Genomic DNA, 9352 nt, shown 5'->3' on the forward strand with positions numbered 1-9352 from the left:
ATCCTATCTTTAATCAATATATCAAAGAATGTGTGATGAGTCATATGTTGCTTCTCAGAATGTTTGTTTCACTTACTCTTTCATAGAAATCTTAGTATTCTTTGGTAAAAAGAAATTAGCTTGCAATATGTGCACTAACAATCCCTTTTATTAATCTATGATTATCAATTGAGTCTAATCAAGTGCTTGAGTCTAATTTTCCATTGAAAACTTTTTGAAAAAGTAAACAAAAAGGTGTTTTTTTGACCAAATTCATGCATTTTTATGTTTATTAGGAATCATCTATGTTTTGACATGCATTTGTAGGCATTTGAAGGTATTTAGAGTGCGAATCAATAAAAGTTGCAAAATTGATAATAATAAAAAAAGTTGTCATGCAATAATATTTGTTTTTCAACAACTTTCACCTCCCCAAAAAATTGCAAAAGTTGCTTAGCAACAAAAAATGTTGCATGACAACTATTTTTGTTAGTTTTGTAACTTTTATTGATTATCACTCTAAATACCTTCAAATGCATGTCAAAACATCAACTAAACTCTAAACTCTAAAAAATGTTGTCATGCAATAATTTTTATTGTGGAGCAACTTTTTCCTTCCCAAAAAATTGCAAAAGTTGCTCATAAACAAAAATTGTTGCATTACAACTTTTTTTTTGTCAAGTTTGTAACTTTTATTGATTATTACTCTAAATGCCTTCAACTCGATACAAAATGAATGTCAAAACATAGAAAACTCCTCATAAACAAAAAAATGCATATATTAATATCATTTAATTACTATGTAATGATAAATTTTATATAAATGTTTCCATTTAATATTTGTAAAGTTTATTTGGAAATTATATTTTCTCATAGGAGCCAACAATTGGAGAAATACCATCGAAATATATTTTTCCTATTAGTAAGTGACATGTTGTTGGTGTAAAGAGTCGCAACTCATAGAAAGCATGGTTAACTACCCATGCGAGTGTGAGGTAAGGACTTAATCAAAATTCATATCTTGAGAAATGAAGCTTGTTAGTGTTCAAATAGATTTTAACATTTCCATAGTTTACTCATGCAATACACTTATCATAATTAATATTATTCAACACAAGTCATGGATGTGATGAGGATTGTATTAAATGTACACTTTTCATTTTCAATTAAGTTGAAGTGTTAATAACTCTATGTATATTAATGAGTACAAATGATATTGAATAGTGTTATTAGTTTATAATAATTATGTAGGATGATGAGTGTAATTGTTTTTTGATTGAGCAATAGCGCATAGTTCAAGAACCTCAATAGCTATCCGACACAATAGGTAATGGTACCTATTTAGAAACATCCAATGAGATGGATAAGAATTTAAAGGTCCAAAATTCACAGATACATTGTGAAATTTGAATGTAATCATCATAGTTATGCTTTGGTATGCTTGCTATTTAGTCTTGTAAGGATCTCATTGAGTGGATGAAGATGGAAATAGTGATGTAGTCATTATTTGGCATGGTAAAACTTGTGACAAATTGTAGGATCCCAACTTCAAGTTGCAAATGAGAGGCCTCAAAGACTTTTGTTGTCAAGCTAAGAGATTTAACACCTACTTCAAGATATAAATGAATTATAACCAAGTTTAGAGAGGAAAAAAACATTACTCTTGGATTATAATGGAGTTCTTGAGCTTAATCCTTGGTTGAAACAAACTAATTCAATTTCTCGTCTTAGACATTGAGGACGTATTCTCATAATAGAGAATTTTATTGAACCACCATTTACTGAACCAATAAGATGATGCCACTTATATTTATACCAAGCCACATCCAAAAATATTATTTACATTATCCCGTTCCTCTCTCAGAAAATTTAGTGAATCTAGACACAACATAATAAAGTTCTTTGACTTGGACACTTAGCACATTCTCATTTGTTGAGGATATGGTTGTTGCCTCAGCACACTCATCTTATAAACTTGATAAATAACATATGATGATGAAAAACCATTTTTGAACCTTCAATTGTGATGGCCCATCTTCTCAATTGCTTCAAATCCTTTATGTTGTAATATTTTCACTTGGGATCTTCTAGATTATGTTGATCTTGTTCTTCCATTGAACTTGATGAGTCTTTCTTCTATGTCTTGATATCTTGAATATTTTCTTAACAATGTTCCTTCATCTTGAACCAAATCTTGTACTTGATTTCATATCATCTTTTTTTCAACATTTTGGAACCATTTATGATCCTAGTCTTGATGTCCTTTGATCATGGTCTTGTACTTTCTACTTGAATCCATATTGGCAACACCTCACTTGCACTTGAACCATCCAGTTTGTGGCCACATTTTCCTTTTATCTTTCACCCTTACGTAGAACTCCATGTGTTAGACTTTCATATTTCAGATCATAATGACAACATAGTGATTATGATGAATTCACTTCAAGATGAGAACCTCCTAATGAATTGACTTTATTGCCCAATAATTAAGGTGCCTCTAATGTTTATGTTCTAAATATGATGCAACATTCTGAATAAGATACTACATGAACCCACTCTATTATACACTTATAGAATTTGAGCTCTAAGAGTTTTAATAAAAAATGTAATGAAAATAAAAAGATAGCAAGAATATAGATTTTCACAATGCCTTTGCCCCCTAAATTCATCTAAATTGACATTTTTAGAAACTAACCCAAGTTAAACTGTCACAATTAGCTTTTAAAGTAAAATAAAAATTTGAATCTTTACACTAAACTTCGAATTAATTGGTTTTAAAAAGTTTGATTTTCAAATCCAAGTTGATTGTAACTCTAATTGCAAAGGAAATGTTTCATAAAACTTTATGATTTTGATAGATTTACAAAGTGTTTTCTATTGATATTTCTGGTATTAGAGATGTCTTTCATTTGAAACTTGTTGATGCACAAAATAAATTTCTTTAGCCTGGTATGATGATTTGTTTTCATAGAGCTGGCTTCACACTTCAAAATGGTAATTCCCAACCTTCTAAGAGAATCTAACATTGTTTGACCAAAATTGGAGGCAAAGCTCCAATCTAGAAGCAATTTGCAACTAGAGGGATCCAATTTTCTTCTACCCATCTTGTGTAGTTATCGAAAGGTTCCCCAATATGCCTCAAATAGACCCCCAACCACGCAAATCATAACTCCACAAACTTGAGCACAAAGCCCCTACATACAGGATTGCTAACTTCCCTAGGATGCTCCTGCATCAGGAGAGTGAAATGTTGAGGACTCTCTTTGGAACAAATCTGAAGAGAGAAAGTGTGGATATCTTGGCTCTGTTGCTAAAATTGAAGGGGAAAGAAGAGGTCCTAAATTTCATAGAACACCACTTCTACTTGGTTCAAGCCATTTGTGTTGATGAACTACAAATTGACTAGGATCAGATAATTTGCGATGAGCTTGCTTCATGGCTAAATTTGGCAAGGGCATTCAAACAATTCTTTATATCTTCCTATCTGATATATTCCTTAGCCACACATCATTTATGGCTTGGTTTGCCTTGTATTGAAAATTTTGATGAGTAGCAAGGTGTATGAATTTTATCCTCATCTACAATTAGAGAAGAGCTTTGAGGAGTGCATTAACGTGAATGATGTCTTTACCATAAGGCTATGTTGAGAATTGCAAGGGTGCTTTGAGCAAAGATTTTCACTTGAAGCTATATTAGAAGTAAGCTAGTTCATATGTTGTTTTATTCAGTTCCCATCTTTCTCCTACATTAGGATTGGTGCATTCGATGGTTTCCTGAAGAGACTCCCTGAGTATCCAAAGGATAAGGTCATTCTTGGTGAAGGTTTTGCAAATGAGGTTGCTAGCTTTGGGTTTAATTATGAAGGAAACTCTGTAGCTAAGCGCGCTCAGGCTGGGGTAGTACTGGGATGGGTGACCTCTCGGGAAGTCCCGATGCTTCACCTCTGTGAGCATCACCTAGATCCAATGAGTGTTAAGTGTTCCATTTATTCTCATGAGAGATGGATTCATGTTGAATCACTACTCATGAAATATGGGTCAATGAGTTTGACTCAAAAAATCACACAGTTAAATCTTGATATTCACATCACAATTTGACTTGCTGTGGAAATTATCTCCCACTTATCAAAGGTCATTCTTGTTGAATTGTGTATACAGATATTAGAGGTTAGCAACTTATGCTCTAATGTGAAGAAGATAACTAAAATTTCTTTTTCAATTGTGATAGGCCCCTATTCTTGTGTCTCTAGGTCTAATGCCCAAAATTTAGTAAAGGCCTTTGAGAAGAGAATTAAACTGATAGATTATGAAGTTATAAGGCCTTGATATGATCCTCTAAGCTTTGTGAAAGACCATCTTAAGCTTGGTTATGCTTATATACATGTTCCAGATATTGAAGACTATTGGGTCAGATGTGTTAAGGAATACCAAACCAGAGAGAGATATTGGTCTAGCTTGAAAATTAATGAGATTAAATTATATAATGATATTGTTGATGTTAGTGATATCATAGATGATGGTTCCCACATGAGGCCTACCACCTATATGATAAGTTCAAGGACACTCTCATAGTGTCAATTTCGCCTAATAGTCCTATGATTGATACAATGGAAGTTCTAATGGACGATATCATTAAGAGGAAAAATAGATGGTTAGAACAGATCAAAGCAAGGACAATGAAAACTAGAGCCACGAGTTCAGCCAATGGAGTGGCATCTGGAACATCTCAGCCCTCATTAACTGCTACTTCCACTTCTACAACAACATTAACACAAACTGGACCAACACAATCTATAGGTGGAGGAGGAGACCAACCTCATGAGAAGAATATTCAAGTCCCTCCAACTTGTGGATGAGGATCTCTACCAAATATTAGAAAAATTGGAGATGGATATGCAGAAAAAGATAAAGAGGAGAAGATAGAGAAATCAATAATCAAGGTCTCCTCCCTTGTGTCATTCATCAATCTTGATGCTGATAAAAATCCTCTAGATGGTCAAGAGAAAGGAGCATCTAAGTAAGGTAAAACACTAGCCTTATCTATTACTAAGACAACTACCTTTCCATTTGCTAGTAGGAGCAATATGACTCCCCCAGTTGCAAGGAAGCTTTTTGATCCATCAACCCTGCAATGTGCACTCAATGTCCTATCATCTGAGTCTTGGTTGGAAGAGACTATTGATATAAAGAAGAGGAGATGTGAGGAAGGTTCTCCATCTAAGGATCTAATTGGGGAAGCAACTCATTCCTAGATAGTGTCAAAGAAGGCAAAGAAGCAAAAGACCATAGCAACATTGGCAACTGACGCATCCCAAACAATACAGGCAACATTGTATTCAATTGCAAATATGAGCAGAGAAAAAAATGAACCTTTGTAAGCTAAGAGTGAGGAAGAGCATTTAATCGAGGGTTTCTTAATCGGTATTAGGGCTTAGTGGCATACACATTAATAAAGATGATAAGAATGCCAATGAACTTTTTCTTCCCTATTTTCTATTGCAAAGTGTTAGGGGAGATGATTCAGAAGTCATTAGGTCAAACTGTGATATTGTTCTTAGAATTTAACTCTGTAGTTTTTGAGTCAAAATCTAATTTATTTAAGTAGGTTTTGGCTTTTGGGTATTTACTAATCTTGTAGAAATTCTAGAGTTTAGAGTGGCTAAAAATTTGTATTTCAAAAGCATAACATCATACAACTATGTTCTTGTACCAATAGTTGTTACTAAAAAATGTCAATATGACAAAAAGATTCAATTTACTAGACCCCTAACGAATACTAAGTCACTTCTGCTAATAATTAATTAACAAAATGTCTCCGTAGATTTATTTTTAGTGTCATTATAGACATGAAAAAGAAAACCTAAATTTTCTAAAAAGAATTCTTTATGATTATAGATGCTAATTGAATTTTCTTAGATGTTAATAGATCTACAAAACTAATTTGGGCATTATTCTTTTATACAATGTTTCCGAATATTTTATTATATGTTACTAAAAACTAATTAATTAAAATTAATTATATTTTATTATATATTTGTTGCGATGTAATTATTTTTGAACTACATTTATAATATCACAATTAAAAGTTAAATTATGTTATTAAGAAATATAATTTTTTATTTTAATCAAACTTATTCTATACTAATTTTTATCAAAATATAGGAATTAAAAATGTGCTATAGATTAATTGAGTGATTAATTGTTTTTAATCAATTAAATTAATTAGATCGAGGTAAACAATAATGAATTAAGAATATATATATCTTTGGGAGATATTATGAAGGTTTGATAAACTATAAAGAAATGAGAAAATAATAATTAATTTCATAAATTAAATAAATTATTTAATTATAGTTACAAATTGTTAACATGTTTAATATTAACACATTTAATTAAAATTTTTTTTAATAGAGGTCATCCACAAACAAGTTTTAGGTACTTGATACGGGCCCACATGTGCCTGAAACCTCTTCGGCTAAGAGCCAAGGACTAAGGAGCATCTGTGCTGCCAAATTTGCCCAGGGCACGATCCCGGCCTCATCCCTTATGATGTCTTCAGACCTTGCACTCAACAAGCCCTGATCCCTGATAGGCTCTTTGTGAGCCATTCAACTTCAACAGTAGACCAAGGGCCCATTGACCAGATTTAATATTTTTGTTCAAGAAGAATTCATAGAATTTTTGTTAATTTGTGATAGAATAATCGCATCCATTACCAAGTAGAGTAGAGTTGGGCATTTATGACAGCATATTGCAGATTGAGTTTGAATTCAGAGACTTTTTCAATGACCAATTAAAATTTCGATTTGGCAGAAATATCGGAAAAAAGAGAGGCAAAATAATATTTTTAATGCGACCTGCAAATCTGATTTAAGAGTGGCGATTTTGAAAACAAGTAGCAGATTGAGGCGCAAACCTGGAAATATAATCAGAAATTAGAATCAGATCTGGATAATTTCAGAAGTCATCGTTCCCTATGAGCCTCTCAAAAAGAAACTATTCTAATCAGAGTCCACTGTGGACTTTGATGCTGGATGCTTTGGAATCTCCCATTGCTCAAAAGTTAATTAAACTTCAGTGTCACTCTAAATCATTTCAAAATTCAGTCTACCAAAGAAAAAATGGAGGACTCTCAAAATAGTTTACACGACCCTTTTATGATTATGGCAAAGCAGACTTACAAAGATCAAAAATCATAAAGAAGGTTACCACAAATCCATATAAAGAACTCAGGTTTATTTTTGTCACACTAATATAGATATATGAGCTCAGATTTTGTTTCGCATCATTCATTCTTATGATGAACAACATTGTATATACTATATAAAACAACATCGTATATAGTTAGTATGAGTTATCCATGATTCATATCGTTTTTGAAGGATTTTTCTGAAATTAGCTTTGTTTATTTCTGCATTGATGTTTGTGTTCACCCTTGACATTCCATCATAAGAAGAAAAGAAGGACAAAACGTCCACCCAATAGCGCACACAGATTCCAAAAACAATCATATAATTGCAAAATTCATCCAATCACTTACACAATATTCTTTTGGTACTGTACTATTATTAACTAGGAAAACTTACGTCTTTCAAATGAAGTCATATATTATAATAAACCTGCAGCTGATCTCTCAAGTTCACCAAAAGGGTAATGGGTGTGGGTTCTACTACAACCCATTTTCCATCTCCGTATGGGGTGTTATACCAAGGTTGAGCCCAAGATTGGGTAATGGTGGATAGTAATTTATGTGCATAGCTTGTCTATGCTTTTTAAAGACTATTCAAATAACATGAAGCCTGTCCCATAGCTTTAGAATTACGGCCAAAAGCCTTAAAGTGAGGACTCTTACTTCCTTAGCATAATCCTCTGCAATCTCTCTGTAATACAAAATAAATAAAACAATCACTTATGCTTCTTCTTTAAAAATCCTTTAGAGAAATTTTGTTTTATTTTGGGTTTTTTTATTACTACCTGTAAGTTGCAGGTTTTTGGGACCACGCATGCATGTATTCCTCAGAGGATGACTACTTGTGTTAGATAATCCGTCCAGTTAAGGAATTTGTCTTTGATGATATTTGAACTTGTATATAGCCTAATTAATTATCAATTGGTCATCTAAATATAGAGGCATGCACTGGCTTCTGGGATCAATGGAGGAAGCTAAACAGGCAACCGAAAGAGCAATGTTGGAGGTTGAGGAGTCCATGGTTGCATGGACTGAAAGGGAGAGTATATTGGTAGATTGTATAAGACAACCAGAATCTAACGCCAATACAACAAAAAATGATGGGAGTAAGATCTTGTTGATTTGGTGGTTAGCACCTCCTTTGGGGTTCGTGACATGGTTTAACTGCTTCTTATAGATTTGGGTGAGTCTAATGTTTGTGATGTTCATTGACAGCTCAAACTTTTGGTGCAACAGCAAACATACCAACAGACCTTAGATTCTCTTCATAAAGAAGAATCTGAGGCTAAAGCAACAAAAGAAGAGGTTAACAGATTGCTAATTGCCCTTTAAGAAAGTGAAAGTGAAGCAAACACAACAAAACAAGATGTAAGAAAATTATCAGTTTCTCTTCTTAAGCTGAAGATGAAAGCTAATGCAGCAGAAGAAAATGCAAATAATTTGTTAGATTTGCTCAAACAATCGAAGCAGAAGCTTTTGCAGGAAAAGAAGATGTAGATAATGCCAAGCTGGAAATTGCCATACTGAAGGATACTCTGAGAGACGAGGAAAATGAAATGAAGAGCATTATCCAAGAAAATGAAGATCTGAATTACACCGAGTCTGCTGCTCTTGGGAAAGTGGTACAACTAAAGAAGTCATTGATCTTACCTTCATTCCAGAAATTTGATGCCCATGAAGCTAAAATTATATAAAAAGCGTATGATCTACTACACAGGAGACTTGAAGAAACAGAAGAACAGGCCAATAAAAGGATAGCAGAGGCCCTTGAACAAGCTGAATCTGATAATACTAACTTCTAAGGAATATGAAACTCTAGAGAAGTTGAATGTAGCCAACTTGGAGCTTGAAAGCCTCAGGAAAAGAGAAAATGAATCTTCTAAGAATATAGATACATCTTATTTTGGGTGCTTTTGTTTAGGAAAAACTATGCTCTATTCACTTTTATTTACTAGATTATAGGTAGAAAACTTTGTTTCCATATAAATGTTTTAAGCATGAGAAACATTTTCTATAACTACAGCTTTTCTACCCATTTCTCGACTTGACAACAAGACTACACTAAGGACTATTACGAGCTAACATGGGTTTTTAATCAATCCACATTTCTTGCTTTAGATAGATGGATAGACAAAATTTTAACATCCATGAGGCTAAGCCTATGGGACGACCTTCCCACTAAACC

At 33.1% G+C, this 9352-nt stretch overlaps 1 pseudogene; it reads left to right on the forward strand.

The window, feature by feature from the left end:
- The window catches only part of LOC149545961 (cytochrome c biogenesis protein CCS1, chloroplastic-like), a 31174-nt pseudogene extending 24257 nt beyond the window's left edge, over positions 1–6917 (forward strand).
- Positions 6918–9352: the final 2435 nt, after the last annotated feature.

The sequence above is a fragment of the Cupressus sempervirens genome, chromosome 7, assembly GCF_028749045.1.
Source record: "Cupressus sempervirens isolate cs-2001-9-10 chromosome 7, ASM2874904v1, whole genome shotgun sequence".
Taxonomy (NCBI): domain Eukaryota; kingdom Viridiplantae; phylum Streptophyta; class Pinopsida; order Cupressales; family Cupressaceae; genus Cupressus; species Cupressus sempervirens.